General features: G+C 37.0%; 1 long non-coding RNA gene across 4 annotated transcripts in view; it reads left to right on the forward strand.

Moving 5' to 3' along the window:
- LOC123334482 overlaps positions 1-17465 on the forward strand; it is a 384998-nt gene that overhangs the window by 276012 nt on the left and 91521 nt on the right. Inside the window, exon 6 of one of the 4 annotated variants that reach the window (XR_006552426.1) lies at positions 13633-14086. The exons of the other annotated variants lie outside the window; for them this stretch is intronic. This is a non-coding gene — a long non-coding RNA (uncharacterized LOC123334482). Of the gene's footprint in view, positions 1-13632; positions 14087-17465 lie in introns of those variants that run through there. 4 annotated transcript variants of the gene reach the window in all.

Raw genomic sequence — 17465 nt, forward strand, 5'->3', positions numbered from 1 at the left:
GTGGGCTACAGTCCGTGGGGTTGCAAAAAGTTGAACACAACTGAAGCGACTTAGCACACATGGACATTTTCCCTTTGCTGCAGTTTAGCAACTTAATTCTTCCATTGATAAATACAGAAACATTTCCATAGGCTTCCCTTTCATAAATGGCCTTCATATTACTCATATTGTATAATAGCTGAGGATACACTATGGAGGTAAATTCGTATTATAGATACTTCCTTCTGTGGGACTGTCCTTATGGGTATCACAAGATTGGGAGAGGAATGAGTATTCGTTTACTTATTCAACAAACACATATCCATCCCTTCCCTGTGCCAGGCACTTGACTATGCACTTCCCATGTGAAACCATTCATGGTGACCCTAAGGGTGAGGAGATGGAAAAGAACTTTGATAGGAAGTTCTGAAATTCCCATGTAATTCCCTCTGTTCCATGTAACAGAGGCCATGTAAGCATCTGTTCCTTAGGGAATGGTTATAATTGTTTACCTTCCTCTTGACTCTAGTCCTGATGCAAGGAAATAAAAGCAGCTACTGCTCTTTTCTTTTTTTTTTTTAATAAGATCATGATATTGTCAAGATGTGCAAAGTGAAGGTTTTGCATTCTTAATAATGGGTTTAGGGAAAGAAATTTCAGATCAAAAGCTCAGCAGAAAATTAGACTCGGTTTTCTAAAGGAGGAGGAGAAATGATGGGAAAGGGGAGAGAATGGGTGATAACAGGGGTGCTTTTCATTTTGAGGGGAGTAGTTATGATTGTGGCTGTATGGAGTGAAAAGTTGGAATCTCACTGAATTTCAGTTATCTGTTCAAGATTGCTGTGAAGTGGCCTGTAGATGCTCCCAAGAGCTGGTTGTTCACATCCCTTCCCAACTCTGAAGTTATTGACCTATTTCAGTATCTTGAAATTGGCCATAGTGGGACTATTTACTACCCGGAAATTGGAAAATTCTACAAATCAGGACTGGGCTTCTCCCTACCCACAGAACTGGTTGTTAACCATGACCAACACACCATTGACGGTAAGAGCTTTAGGATCTAAGTGAATCATTTAGCCATGTACAACCGCACAAATGATGAGTTTCAGCAATTAGCATTTAGCTCCTGAAACAATCTAAATCCAGTTTAAATCACTTAAAGACACCAGGAAACCAGCTACAGCAGTTGCCACATCAATGATACATAAACCAGGAATATGGCAATTGTTAATTTGCATCACAGTCAAGTTTTTGGTACAAATAAAGAAAAACTACAGATAGTTGAGAATTTGTAACATTAAACAGAACACTTCATTGTTCATAACAGCATCAATACTGAAGGAACTTGTTTCAAATTAAACCATTGCTGAAATCTTAAAGGAGAGACATTTTTGAAATAAGAAGAAAAAGAAAAAAATGTGTGCTGAGACTGATAATGCTCTTTTGTGACAAGCTGCAAATCAGGGTATTTCTGGCATTGTTTTTGAAAACTTATGGTGTAAGCTTTTCTGAGTCCTTAATGATAGATATATTAGTATTCTTTATCTTTCTTCTTTTTGTTTGTTTTTTAGGTTTTCTGGGTTAGTGGCTTCCATGATTCTTACTATGATTGTTTTTACTTGGTAAGGTATACTAACCTTATTTTCAGAACAATTGCCTAGAAGAATGTAGAACTGTATACTTGGTTTAAAGTTGTATACTGGATGCGTGGGGCTGGTGCACTGGGACGACCCAGAGGGATGGTATGGGGAGGGAGGTGGGAGGAGGGTTCAGGATGGGGAACACATGTATACCTGTGGCGGATTCATTTTGATATATGGCAAAACCAATAAAATATTGTAAAGTTTAAAAATAAAATAAAATAAAATACATAGAAAAAAAAGTTGTATACCTTCTGTATACCTTGGATTGGAAAAATTTATTTTGAAACAAAGAATATTTAGTCTTTCTGGTATTGTGAGTCTCTAACAGTTTTTTGAGTAAGTTTCAAAATACTTGAAAGTTAAGGTATATATATTTAATTATATACACATTATATAATTACATATATGTTATATAAGCATAGAAAACCATAAAGAATATATATTAACATTTGGGAAATGGGGTGGGGTGAATTTTTTTTTAATGTATCCTTTATGTTGTCTGAAAGTGAATATATTGTCTGAATTGATTAAAATAAATATCTATTAGTTATATACTTTGCAGCTTCCTTTTTGTAATGCTACCCTCACTCACCTCCCATCCATGAAGAAAGAAATGCAATGTAAAGGATACGAATAAGAAGAGAGTGCAGTATATAAATGGTTTTGTGGGTTTTGTTTTTACCTGTCAAGAAAAAAATACACAAAATGTTTTATACTTTCAAAAATCTAAATTATCATTTTCTGTTGTTGCTTCTATTTTTATATCAATCTATTTCCCCAATAAGATTTTGACAAAGGTATTTGTTCTTCTCTGCTAGTGTGTGGATACTCATATAGAAATTTTTATTAGTCCAGTTTTGATCTGAAATTTATTGTTCTGTTGAGAGTTTCTTCCCTTGAAATCTTAATGGCACAGGCCAATGTGTCTAACTGGGATAGTTTACATAGCCACACTTTTGTCTGTCATCTGATTTGTAAAGCAAGGAAAAATACAGTTGAAGTGGTTTTATTTATTCTAATTCTGGTGGATTACTGAAAATTTTATATTGACACAGCATGAATTATGGAGGTGATATTTTTCCATGATAAAAATTCAAGTAATTCAAATGACAGCTGAGGAAAGCAGTTGGGGACACATTCAGTAAAGGAAGCCTCAAAACCTTACACTACTATAAGCACCTTTTAACAAGATGAAAGTAACATTTTAAGGTTTGGGGTCAAAAAAACAGTTTGAGGTGAGCTGTTACCATGTCTCTTCAACTTTTTTCAGACAAGAGCTGTTTCAGATCTCTTTGCGGTATGTTTGGCAATACACTTAAAAGATTACTACTTAAGCTACTAATAATCTGGCTTCAAGCAATTGTCTGTCTGTCCATCCAGCTGTCTATTCTTTCTTCTGTTTCAAAAAACCCCCCAAATGAACAGCATGAAACACAACAATAACAAAAAAGGAGGAAACCATAATCCTGCCTGGAGTTTTCCCCCCAGCTTTCAGACAGCTGTGATACCCCTAGAAGGCTAATGTACTATGGGCTCTGTTGCAGCAATCATTTTTAAGTTTTTTTGGGGAGGTGGAGTGGGATAGAGGAATGGGGACAGGAGGTAATGTAGAACGGAATTATTTTGAAATTTTCATGATCTCTTTTGTGTTTCAACCTGTCCTTTTCAGTGTTTTAATTTAGATTGGGGAAGGCAAATCTCTTGAAAGTTTGAAGTTTGTTTTTTGGTGCATTAACTTGATAGAACATTGCTCTCAAGAGTCCAGTTAAAGATAAAATTAATTCGAGGTGTAAGGACAAGGGCAATTTACAAAGTAATAGATATATTACTGTCCTTGATTTCCTGATTGCCAAAGTTCAAATTTTATCTTCCTCTTATTTCTGAAGACTCAGATACATCTATTAGCCTCAGTTCAGTTCAATTGCTCAGTTGTGTCCAACTCTTTGAGACCCATGAACTGCAGCCCACCAGGCTTCCCTGTTCTTCACTCACTCATGGAGGTTGCTCAAACTCATGTTAGTTGAGTCAGTGGTGCCATCCAACCTCAACCATCTCATCCTCTGTCGTCCCCTTCTCTTTCTACCTTCAATCTTTCCCAGCATCGTGGTATTTTCCAATGAGTCAGTTCTTTGCATTGGGTGGCCAAATAATGGAGCTTCATTTTCAGCATCAGTCCTTCAGGACTGATTGTCTTAGGAATTGACTGGTTGTATCCCCTTGCAGTCCAAGGGACTCTCAAAAGTCTTCTCCAACACCACAGTTCAAAAGCATCAATTCTTTGGCACTCAGCTTTCTTTATGGTCCACCTCTCACATCCATATGTGACATTGGAAAAATCATACCTTTATTGGTAAAGTAATGTCTCTGCTTTTTAATATGCTGTCTAGGTTGGTTATAGCTTTTCTTCAAATGAGCAAGCGTGTTTTAATTTCATGGCTTCAATCACTATCTGCAGTGATTTTGGAGCCCAAGAAAATAAAGTCTGTCACTGTTTCTATTGTTTCCCCATCTATTTGCCATGAAGTAATGGGACTGGATGCCATGATCTTTGGTTTTTTCAATGTTGAGTTTTAAGCCAACTTTTTCATTCTTCTCTTTCACTTTCATTAAAAGGCTCTTCAGTTCCTCTTCACTTTCTGCCATAAAGGTGGTATCATCTACATATCTGAGGTTACTGATATTTTTCAGGGCAATCTTGATTCTAGCTTGTGCTGCATCCAGCCCAGCATTTCACATGATGTACTCTGCATAGAAGTTAAATATTCAGGGTGACAATATACAGCCTTGATGTATTCCTTTTCCAATTTGGAACCAGTCCATTGTTCCATGTTCTCACTGTTGCTTCTTGACCTGCATACATATTTCTCAGAAGGAAGATAAAGTGGTCTGGTATTCCCATCTCATTAAGAACTTTCCACTGTTTGTTGTGATCCACAGAGTCAAAGGCTTAGTGTAGTCAATTAAGCAGAAGTAGATGTTTTTTACTGAACTCTCTTGATTTTTCAGTGATCCAGTGGATTTTGGCAGTTTGATTTCTGGTTCCTGTGCCTTTTCTAAATCCAGTGTGAACATCTGGAAGTTCTTAGTCCATGTACTGCTGAAACCTAGCTTGGAGAATTTTGAGAATTACTTTGGTAGTGTGTGAGATGAATGCAATTGTATGATAGTTTGAACATTCTTTGGCATTGCTTTTCTTTGGGATTGGAATGAAAACTGTCTTTTCCAGTCCTGTGGCCACTGCTGAGTTTTCCAAATTTGCTGGCATATTGAGTACAGCACTTTCATGGCATCATCTTTTAGGATTTGAAATAGCTCAGCTAGAATTTCATTACCTCCACTAGCTTTGTTCATAGTGATGCTTTCTAAGGTCCACTAGACTTCACATTACAGGATGTCTGGCCCTAGGTGAGTGACCACACCATTGTGGTTATCTCGGTCATGAAGATCTCTTTTTTGGTATAGTTCTTCTGTATATTCTTGCCACCTCTTCTTAATATCTTCTGCTTCTGTTAGGTCCATACCATTTCTGTCCTTTATTGTGCCCATCTTTGCATGAAATGTTCCCTTGGTATCTCTAATTTTCTTGAATAGATCTCTAGTCTTTCCCTTCTATTGTTTTTCTCTATTTCTTTGCATTGATCACTTAGGGAGGCTTTCATATCTCTTCTTGCTCTTCTTTGGAACTCTGTGTTCATATGGGTATATCTTTCCTTTTCTCCTTTGCCATTCACTTCTATTCTTTTCTCAGCTATTTGTGAGACCTCCTTAGACAACCATTTTGCCTTTTTGCATTTCTTTTTCTTGGGAATGGTTTTGATCACTGTCTCTGGTAGTATGTTATGAACCTCCATGCATAGTTTTTCAGGCAGTTTGTCTATCAGATCCAATCCCTTGAATCTGTCACTTCCACTGTATAATCATAAGGAATTTGATTTAGGTCATACCTGAATGGTCTAGTGGTTTTCCCTACTTTCTTCAATTGGCAATAAGGATTTCATGATCTGAGCCACAGTCAGTTCCCGGTCTTGTTTTTGCTGACTGTATGGAGCTTCTCCATCTTCGGTTGCAAAGAATATAATCAATCTGACTTCAATATTGACCTTTCTGGTGATGTCCATGTATAGAGTCATCTCTTGTGTTGCTGGAAGAGGGTGTTTGCTATGACCAGTGTGTTCTCTTGGGAAAACACTGTTAACCTTTGCACTGCTTCATTTTGTAGTCCACAGCCAAACTTTCCTTTGTTTGGCTCTTGACTTCCAAGGTGTCTCTTGACTTCCTATTTTTGCATTCCAGTCCCCTTTGATGAAAATGACATCTTTTTCTTTGGTGTTAGTTATAGAAGGTCACATAGGTCATCATAGTATCATTCAACTTCAGCTACTTTGGCATTAGTTGTTGAGGGATAGACTTGGATTACTGTGATGTTGAATGGTTTGACTTGGAAACGAACAAGGTCTTTCTGTTGTTTTTGAGATTGCACCCAAGTACTGCATTTCGGACTCCCTTGTTGACTATGAGGGCTACTCCATTTCTTCTAAGAGATTCTTGCCCACGGTAGTAGACATAATGGTCATCTGAATTAACTTCACTCATTCCAGTAATTGCCAGAATCTATTAACCTAGTTAACATTTATTTAAAATAATTTGATTTTAAAAAATATAAAATTCATTTAAATTATAAAGAATTGGAAAATATGAGCAATTAATAGGAAAAGGAGTAAATCAAGGCTGTATATTGTCACCCTGCTTATTTACCTTCTATGCAGAGTACATCATGAGAAGCGCTGGACTGGAAGAAGCACAAGCTGGAATCAAGACTGCCTGGAGAAATATCAATAACCTCAGATATGCAGATGACACCACCCTTATGGCAGAAAGTGAAGAGGAACTAAAAAGCCTCTTGATGAAAGTGAAAGTGGAGAGTGAAAAAGTTGGCTTAAAGCTCAACATTCAGAAAACGAAGATCATGGCATCTGGTCCCATTACTTCATGGGAAATAGATGGGGAAACAGTGGAAACAGTGTCAGATTTTATTTTTCTGGGCTCCAAAATCACTGCAGATGGCGACTGCAGCCATGAAATTAAAAGATGCTAACTCCTTGGAAGGAAAGTTATGACCAACCTAGATAGCATATTCAAAAGCAGAGACATTACTTTGCTAACAAAGGTTCGTCTAGTCAAGGCTATGGTTTTTCCAGTGGTCATGTATGGATGTGAGAGTTGGACTGTGAAGAAGGCTGAGTGCCAAAGAATTGATGCTTTTGAACTGTGGTGTTGGAGAAGACTCTTGAGAGTCCCTTGGACTGCAAGGAGATCCAACCAGTCCATTCTGAAGGAGATCAGCCCTGGGATTTCTTTGGAAGGAATGATGCTAAAGCTGAAACTCCAGTACTTTGGCCACCTCATGCGAAGAGTTGACTCATTGGAAAAGACTCTGATGCTGGGAGGGATTGGGGGCAGGAGGAGAAGGGGACGACAGAGGATGAGATGGCTGGATGGCATCACTGACTCGATGGACGTGAGTCTGCGTGAACTCCGGGAGTTGGTGATGGACAGGGAGGCCTGACGTGCTGCGATTCATGGGGTCGCAAAGAGTCGGACATGACTGAGCAACTGAACTGAACTGAACTGAATAGATGATTCATCTATTAATCTGATGTAAATGCTTAGAGTTGTTAAATTTGAGAAAACCTGAATCAAATTTCTTTTGTGAGTGGTGAAATTTCAGATATGTGAAATTTTCTTGTGTAGTGAGCAATCTTAAATCTCTTTGAGTTGCTGACATTCTTTTTTTTCCTTAAAATTTTAAAACTGAAGTATAGTTAATGTACAATATTATGTCACTTACAATGTGATTCACAATTTTTAAAGGTTATACTCTTATTTATAGTTATTATAAAATATTTAATTAAAACTGTTCCCTGTGCTGTATAGTATATCACTGTAGTTTATTTTGTACCTAATAGTTGTACCTCTTAATTCCCTACTCCTATTTGCTCCTTCTCCCTTCTCTCACTCCACTTGTAGCAACTAATTTGTTTTCTATGTCTGTGAGTCTGCTTCTTTTTTGTTATATTCACTAATTTATTTGTATTTTTTCAATTCCACATGTAAGTGATATCATACAGTGTTTATTGTTTTCTGTCTGACTCGTTTAACTTAGCATCAGATCAGATCAGTCGCTGAGTTGTGTCCAACTCTTTGCGACCCCATGAATCGCAGCACACCAGGCCTCCCTGTCCATCACCAACTCCCGGAGTTCACTCAGACTCACATCCATCGAGTCAGTGATGCCATCCAGCCATCTCATCCTCTGTCGTCCCCTTCTCCTCCTGCCCCCAATCCCTCCCAGCATCAGAGTCTTTTCCAATGAGTCAACTCTTCGCATGAGGTGGCCAAAGTACTGGAGTTTCAGCTTTAGCATCATTCCTTCCAAAGAAATCCCAGGGCTGATCTCCTTCAGAATGGACTGGTTGGATCTCCTTGCAGTCCAAGGGACTCTCAAGAGTCTTCTCCAACACCACAGTTCAAAAGCATCAATTCTTTGGCACTCAGCCTTCTTCACAGTCCAACTCTCACATCCATACATGACCACTGGAAAAACCATAATCTTGACTAGACGAACCTTTGTTAGCAAAGTAATGTCTCTGCTTTTGAATATGCTATCTAGGTTGGTCATAACTTTTCTTCCAAGGAGTAAGCGTCTTTTAATTTCATGGCTGCAGTCACTATCTGCAGTGATTTTGGAGCCCCAAAAAATAAAGTCTGACACTGTTTCCCCATCTATTTCCCATGAAGTGATGGGACCAGATGCCATGATCTTCGTTTTCTGAATGTTGAGCTTTAAGCCAACTTTTTCACTCTCCACTTTCACTTTCATCAAGAGGCTTTTTAGTTCCTCTTCACTTTCTGCCATAAGGGTGGTGTCATCTGCATATCTGAGGTTATTGATATTTCTCCTGGCAATCTTGATTCCAGCTTGTGCTTCTTCAAGCCCAGCATTTCTCATGATGTACTCTGCATAGAAGTTAAATAAGCAGGGTGACAATATACATACTGCCCTCCAAGTCCATCCATGTTGTTGCAAATGGCAAAATTTCATTGTTTTTATGACTCAGTAGTCTTGCATTATATCTGTATACCATATTTTCTTTATCCATCCATCTATTGATGGATACTTAGGCTGCTTCCATATGTGGGCCATTGTAAATAGTGCTGCTATGAACATTGAGGTTCATGTATCTTTTTCAATTAGTGCGTTTGTTTTTTCAGATATACACCCAGCTGTGGAATTGCTGGGTCGTATGGTAGTTCCATTTGTAGTTTTTGAAGTCACCTCCATATTGTTTTCTGCAGTGGCTGCACCAATTTACATTCCCACCAACAGTGTCCAAGGATTCCTGTTTCTCCACATCCTCTCTAAAATTTGTTATTTGTAGACTATTTTTCATGATAGCCATTTTGACAAGTGTAAGGTGCTATCTCATTGTGGTTGTGATTTTCACTTCCCTAATGATTAATGATGAGATCTTTTCATGTGCTAGTTGGCCACCTGCATTTCTTCTTTGGAAAAATGTTTATTCAGTTCTTCTGCCCATTTTTAAATCAGGTTGTTTATTATTTTGAGGTTGAATTGTATGACATGCTTATATATGTTGGATATTCATCACTTATCAGTCATATCATTTGCAAATATTTTCTTCCATTCTGTAGGTTGTCTTTTCATTTTGTTAATGATTTCCTTTGCTGTGCAAAAACTTTTAGGTTTAATTAGTTCTCAGTTGTTTATTTTTGCTTTTATTTCCTTTGCTTTAGGAGACAAATCCAAAAAAAAAAAATCACTACTATTTATGTCAAAGAGTGTTCTGCCTATGTTTTCTTCTAATAAGTTTCTGGTCCTACATTTAGGTCTTTAATTCATTTTGAGTTTTTTTCATATATGATGTTCTATTTTAATTATTTTACATGTAGCTGTTCAGGTTTCTCAGCACAACCTATTGTAAAGACTGTCTTTTCTTCATTGTGTATTCTTGCCTACTTTGTTATGGAATAATTGACCTTAAGTATATGTGTTTATTTCTGGGTTCTCTAGTCTTCTGCTCCATTGACTATGTATCTACTTTTGTGCCAGTACGATACTGTTTTGATTACTTTAGCTTTGAGGTATAAACTCCCTGAATTCAGGGAGTGTGATTCTTCCAGTTCTGTTCTTTCTCAAGATTGTTTTGGCTATTCAGGGTCTTTTGTGTTTCCATACAAGTTTTAAAACTGTTTCTTCTAGTTCTGTGAAAAATGCCATTGGTATTTTGATAGGGATTTCATTGAATCTATAGCTTGCTTTGGGTAGTATGGTCATTTTAACAATATTAATTCTTCCAATCCAAGAATCTGTAACTGTCATCTTCAATTACTTTCATTAGTGTGAGTTGATGACATTCTTTATCCACTGATAGGTAAACACACCTATATATATTAATATAGTTCATGAGACCTAATCAAACTAGCTCTTTCTAAGTTCTTTCTCTTTCATCTTCCATCATCTACAGATTTTGATAATTCTCAGGTTACTCCTTTTAAGTAGATGCTAGTCCATACACTTTGAATTGGTCCCTCTGAAATATATATTTTATTTAAGTACCTCTTTTTGATACATTGCATTTGTTACTAGTCAATTATAAGAAGAGCATCATGCATCTCCATTGTAAAGATTTGTGTGCTGTGCTAAGTCACTTCAGTCATGTCCGACTCTTTGTGACTCCATAGACTGTAGCCCCCAGGCTCCTCTGTCCATAGGGATTCTCCAGGCAAGAATACTGGAGTGGGTTGCCATGTCCTCTTTCAGGGGATCTTCCTGACCCAAGAATCAAACCTGTGACTCTTAGGTCTCCTGCATTGGCAGGCAGGTTCCTTACCACTAGCAACACCTGGGAAGCCATATGTGTATATATGCGTGTATATGTATATATACACGCATACATACATATATATATGTCAGTCAGACATGACTATAGCAACTTAGCATGCATATACATACATACAATATATATGTTTTATATATATATATATGAATCATTTTGCTATATACCTGAAATTAACACAACATTGAAAATCAACTATTTGTTGTTGTTTAGTCTCTAAGTCATGTCTGACTCTTTGTGACCCCATGGACTACAGCTGTCCAGGCTCCTCTATCCATAGGATTCTCCAGGCAAGAATACTGGAGTGGGCTGCCATTTCCTGCTGCTGCTGCTGCTAAGTTGCTTCAGTCGTGTCCGACATCGTGCGACCCCAGAGATGGCAGCCCACCAGGCTCCCCCGTCCCTGGGATTCTCCAGGCAAGAACACTGGAGTGGGCTGTCATTTCCTTCTCCATTGTAAAGATTTAGTGAGGTCTTTTGAAAAAAATCATCTTTAAAATTTCTAATACTAAACAGTTTTATTCAAATACCTTTCTACAAATATTATTCTCTGCAAGTTTATTTAAATGAGAATTTTAATTTATCATTTACCTGTTATGATTGAGGAATGGGCATTTTTTGTTAAATGAAAATCTTGACAATTATGCAATTCATGGATTGCTACTTTTCTTAAAAGTATAATACACACTGCAGTTACAGTGGCTGCAAATTTACTATGTTAATTTAGTAAACAGCTTGAGCCCTCTTATTCCTCAAATAATTATAATGAATATCTAATGCTATTATACTTCAGATACATTAACAGATTCATGAAGTAATATCTTAAATAAGAATACAAAGTAAACTTTTAACTGTGTTTGTGTCCCTGCCACAGTTTCTGATAGAAAAAATACTTTTTCTTGGCCATTTTAGTAACCTGATCTCTCTCACTTGGACTCTTGAGGGGTGACTTCAAAACTGTTGTGTATGGTTAATACTTCATTCTTTGAGTGACATTAAGGTTAGAATTACAAATACAATTCTTGTAACTTTTTTTGCAAAGTTTGAAAATCAGCTACAGTAAATGTGTAATATAAGACAGTGGTTATGTTAAATTTTAACAAGAAACAACAGTATTTAAAAAATTTATATGACCTTTTGAATATTTTTTCTAAGTGTGTAGTGTTATACTTCTGAAATTATTAAAGCTTAAAACTATACAAAGATTTTTGAAACATCCTGTATACCTAAATCTTTATCTATGCAGGATAGTCAAATTGAGTTAATTAACAAAATTACCTGGAGAGTTTATTTAAAAATGCAAATTTCTGGGCTTCCTCTTCTCTTTTCCTCATCTTCCCAGAAATAGAGCCTGTTAGTCTGGATGGTACTCACAGTCTATATTTATATAACTCAAGTCTCCCGCATTTGAAGGAAGATTGTTTACCAGCTGAGCCACAAGGGAAGCCCGTATATCCATACAGCTATAGATAACTCTGGGTGATTTTGATGATCAACTGGATTTGGTAACACCTGACCTAGAGTAACATTTCTTGATGTTCTAATCCCCCAGAGTTCTCCATAGTGAACAGTGTCTGTATTTAGATGTGGACCATTTTTTTTAGTCTTTATTGAATTTGTTACAATACTGCTTCTGTTTTATGTTTTGGTTTTTTGACCAAGATGTACGTGGGATCTTAGCTTCACAACCAGGGATTGAACGTGCACCCCCTGCATGGGAAGGTGAAGTCTTAACCCCTGAACTGCCAGGCAAGTCTCAGTGTGGTGTCTGTAGTTAGATCAGGAAATTCTGGGTCCTAAATATCTGGAATGTTCACAGTGCACTTTGGCATTGAATAGGCTTGACAAGTCCTGTGGTTTATGTCCATGAAACTTCGTTTAGCCTCCAGTTTACCCATCTATTTGGTCATGGAATCCCATTTTTCCCCACAGCAGCTGTTATCACCACTTGAAATATAGGTGCTAGGATGCTGTTTCCACTTTCTGTCTTTCATAGAGCGCTGAAATTCATCAGCTGGTTATTTAACAAAGGGGACAGGTTATTCTTTATATAAGACAGAAATTTGGAAATATTTTGATTCTTCCTCCAAGCCCAAGTTCATCTATGCATTCTCTAAAGTAGAGTTCAATCAGTATTATTTTTCTTAAAGATTTCCAGAGATTGTTTTTACTTTTTAAAAGAAAATGGTAAGGGTACATCTTCATAATTTTCAAAATATATATTCCTAATGATAAATCCAGAGGGTTGCTATATTGTGAAGACTTTGGGGGTGCTGTCCTTTCCAAGGGTTAATATAAATGTATTATGTTTACTATGTGCTCTAGGCCAGCCCTGCTTTTTCTAGGTTTGCTAACAGTGGCATACAGGGGCTTATTTTAAAGGTGGCTTAACTCTGCTATTCTAACAGCTTCTGTTTCTGTCTCTTGGTCATCGCAGTGTGGCAAGATGAATTTAGGAGTAATATGATCTAAATTCTTCACATTCTCCACTATCTTCACACTTCAAAGAAAACTTCTGTTCCTACAAAAGATATTTCTAGCTTATTTGTGCTCTAGAAGCCTAGAGGCAATAGTTAATTATTTTAGTACTTTCCTAATAGCATTTTCTCGCTGTCTCTCTGTTTCTATCTCTCTCTGCTCCCCGCCCCACTTTGATTATCATTTATGGTCTTAAGTTATCTACCATCTTTGGTCTTACTGGGACTGTCTCTTGTTTTACTTATTTAGTTACTCTTATTTTTATTTCCCGTTTACATACCTGTTCCTTAAGGACAATCATTTTAATATATGTATATAAGATCTGTTCTTTTGAATATATTGATTCTTTTAACTGTGTGCTTTTCTTACTGTGTACATTAAGGATGCATTAATGATTAGAAAACTCACCTAAATGGCATTGTGCTACCGTTATTGTTTTTCTTTGCACATTTTTTTCTCTCAGCCCTCTGTCTGGTGTGTTCATTCTAACTAGTTGGTAATGTTCACCATTTGTATCTATGTACTTGCCCAAGGAAGGACAGTCCAAATTGCTTCTACTTTACATCCCCATTAGCAACACTATCATGAGCATTGTCATGCTTTCACACTTACAGATCCAGTGGAATTCCAAGGGACACATACCCAGAAAAATACTTAAGTGGATACTGCCAGTACACTCTTCTCCAGGGTGCCTGTCGACTTAACGCAACAGTGCCCACCATGCTCAGGATCAGCACCTTCCCATCAAGGCCTGACTTTCTATTGGTTTATGATTTTTGCTAGTGTATAGGGTGTAGACTTAAATTTCACTGTGGTTTTGATTTATATTTCTCTGATTAATACTTATTAATTCTTATTACTAATTAATACTTATTAATGAATAAGTATTATGAATTTCTCTGATTAATGAACTAGAACGTCTCTTCATTTTCTTGTTATCCTTTTGGGTTCCTCTTCTTTGAATTGTGTATGATAGCTCTTTATATTTTTTCTGTGGGTTGGACTTGATTACATTTGAAGATTGTAGAAAAAATGAATTCCTTTGTGTTGTTTAGTTTTTTGAAGTTATTTCATCTTGTCTATTTCAGTTTATTTTTATTGCACGAGTAAATGCTTTTTCAAAAACCTTGTTTATATATATATACATACATATATATTTGTTGTTTATATAGAAATGATAGTAACTTAGGTCTTCCCTTTTTCCCTAATCTGTAATGAAAATATCTATGGTATAACAAAAATTATCTGCAGATACAACAATATCAGTGAGAATATCAAGGTGGATACATTGTAGAGATTTTGCTCTCTTTTTATTCTTCTGCCAGCCAATGCTACTAGTATTTTGTCCTATAAGGAAAATAATGTAATAGAAAACTAAGGGTGTCCGGAGTGGGCATTCCATATGTGTTTGTTGAAATAGGGGGTCCTGTGATAACCCTTCCCTCAGAAAGGTTCAGGGATGAGTGTTGATGTACTCCTCCGGGGCAGCTGAGAGACATGTACAAGGAGGCTCTTAGGCTATCTCCCTCACCTTCCCTAAGTCACTGTGATTTCTCCAACTGAGGAAGGCTGACAGGACTGGGATCCAGAGATGCGGAAGAAAGAAAAGGAAAAATACCAGGGAGTCAGCCGAATGGGATCACACCTCTGCTTTCCTGATATGGAAGTGCTGTAGGCAAGCATGTCAGAAGAGATTCTTGAACACTGCGCCTTTTACTTTATACATACGTATTATTAAATTTTTGTAATGAAAGCATTTTGCGCAACCTCTCTGTGGTTAGACCACACATCTAGCATGACTACAAGCAATCTTTAGCATTTGAGTTTCTGTGAAGATTACTGGAACTCATGGTATTAACACAGATTATTTTGTTGCTTGTTTGCTCTTACTTGTGCAAAAGTTTAAGGATACAGCTTCTATAAATCAAGCTGTTTATGTGTGATTGTTGAGGAAATTGAGATGCAGACAGAAGAAGCATTTTGATAAGATTACCTGTTAGTCGCTCAGTCGTGTCCAACTCTTTGAGATCCCATAGACTGTAGCCCACCAGGTTCCTCTGTCCATGGGATTCTCCAGGCAAGAATACTGGAGTGGGTTGCCATTCGCTTCTCCAGGAGAACTTCCCAATCCAGGAATCGAACCTGGGTCTCTCGCATTGCAGGTAGATTCTTTACCATCTGGGCCACCAGGGAAGTTACCTTTTGATAAGATTATAACATGTTAATCACAAACATTACAGTAAAAGCCACCTTTTCTAAACTCCATCTCTTGCTCTATTTACTAGAGGCTGCTTTCTCAGTTAGGACAAGAAGTCAGTGACAACTTGGTATACTATTAAAGTACTAAACTCAAACCAACAAGATATCCAATCTTTTTATGTAAATTTCCATGCTGATGCCATAAAAACACTCAATAGTACATTAAAGGACTGTACCCTACATCCTATGTTCACAGTCTGTGTTTTGAAATTTATCCTTAATCAATTTTTAAAGCCTGATTCTCTCCTGGTCCTCCTGACTGCCAGCTATGTTGTGTTTTCTCTTTTTACAGCCTCAGCTTTTCTTTGGATTCAGTTTGCAATATTCTTTGCTTTTTTGTTCTCTATCCCACTGTGTTTCATCAGTTCAGTTCAGTTCAGTCACTCTGTCGTGTCCGACTTTTTGTGACCCCGTGGACTGCAGCACGCCAGGCCTTCCTGTCCATCACCGTCTCCCCGAGTTTCATCGGTTTCCTCGGTTACCTCAGGTATTAGATCTTAGTTAAATTTGGCTTCTTACACTGGAACCACCAGCAAGGGGAGATGCTTTCAAGAGTCTTGTTCTAGCTATTCAGAATAAATCAGGTAATTTAAATACTTTAAGTGTAAGCTGCCAAAATATTTTACCACACACTTTAAAAAGGAAGATATATGAATGGCCAATACACAGGAAAAGATGCTAGCATCATTAATAAATAGGAAAATTAAATAATAACAAAATACTATTCTATGTTATTAAAATAAGATAGAATTAAATTAAAATTAAAACCACAATAAGGTACTATTCTATACCTATTAGAATGGCTAAATAAAGAGACAAACAGTACCAAGTGTTACATGTTAAAGAATTGATTCTTTTAAACTGTGGTGTTAGAGAAGACTCTTGAGAGTCTCTTGGACTACAAGGAGATCCAACCAGTCCATCCTAAAGGAAATCAGTCCTGAATATTCATTAGAAGTACTGATGTTGAAGCTGAATCTCCAAAACTTTGCCACCTGATGTGAAGAACTAACTCATTTGAAAAGACCCCGATCCTGGGAAAGATTGAAGGCGGGAGGAGAAGGGGACGACAGAGGATGAGATGTTTGGATGGCATCACGGACTCAATGGACATAAGTTTGAGTGAACTCCGGAGTTGGTGATGGACAGGGAGGCCTGGCGTACTGCAGTCCATGGGGTCGCAAAGAGTCAGACATGGTTGAGCAACTGAACTGAACTGAACTGACCAAGTGTTAACAATCATGAAAAGAAAACAGAGCCTTCATATATTGCTGGTGGAAGAATAATATGATGCAACTGTTTGGAAAACAGTCTGGCAGTGCCATATAAAGTTAAATATATAGTTACATATGTAGTTACTACAGGACCCACAATTCTACCCCTAGTCATTTACCCAAGGAAAAGAAAAATGTATGACTGTTTTGCACAAGAATATTTACAGCAGCTTTGTCATAGTCACCTAAAACTAGAAGCCAACCAAACATCCTTTACAGGGGAAAGAATAAACACATTGCAGTAAATCCATACAATATATTATCACTTGGCAGTAAAAAGGAACAAACTTATTAATATAAGCATATGAGTGAATAGTAAAAACATTATTCTAAGCAAGAGAAACCATACACAAAACAGGATATATTGTTTATTTCCATTTATATGAAATTACAGAATAGGCTAATCTATAATGATTGAAAGTAGATCACTGGATGCAGGGCACCAGAGGATGGGGAGCTGATTACAAAGGGCACCAGAGAATTTTTTAGGGAAAATTAAAATGTTCATTTCTTGAGTGTGGTCATGGTTATATGGTTGTACATTTTTGTTTAAACTCATCAAAATATGCACTTAAAATGGACATGTTTTATTTCATGTACATCATACCTTAGTAAAGTTGATTAAAATTTAAATGAAACTTAATGGCAAAAAGGAATACACAAAAATTTTTTTAAATTAAGAAGCTGTAGGGATTTGGGGCAGTTTACAAAAGATGTTATAAGATAATGTGCGGTAAATTTGGCTGTATTGTGACAAAAATATGTTGTTTTTGAAAAGTGGAATCGTTATTGTTCCTTATTTGCCTATTTTGCTCTAGGAGTTATTCAAGGCAGTCTGTGACCTTTGTCTCATTTGATGATTTAAAATATCCCTGTGAAGTGGATATTATTAGCCTTATTGAAAGTAGTACCTT

The sequence above is a fragment of the Bubalus bubalis genome, chromosome 7, assembly GCF_019923935.1.
Source record: "Bubalus bubalis isolate 160015118507 breed Murrah chromosome 7, NDDB_SH_1, whole genome shotgun sequence".
Classification (NCBI taxonomy): Eukaryota; Metazoa; Chordata; class Mammalia; order Artiodactyla; family Bovidae; genus Bubalus; species Bubalus bubalis.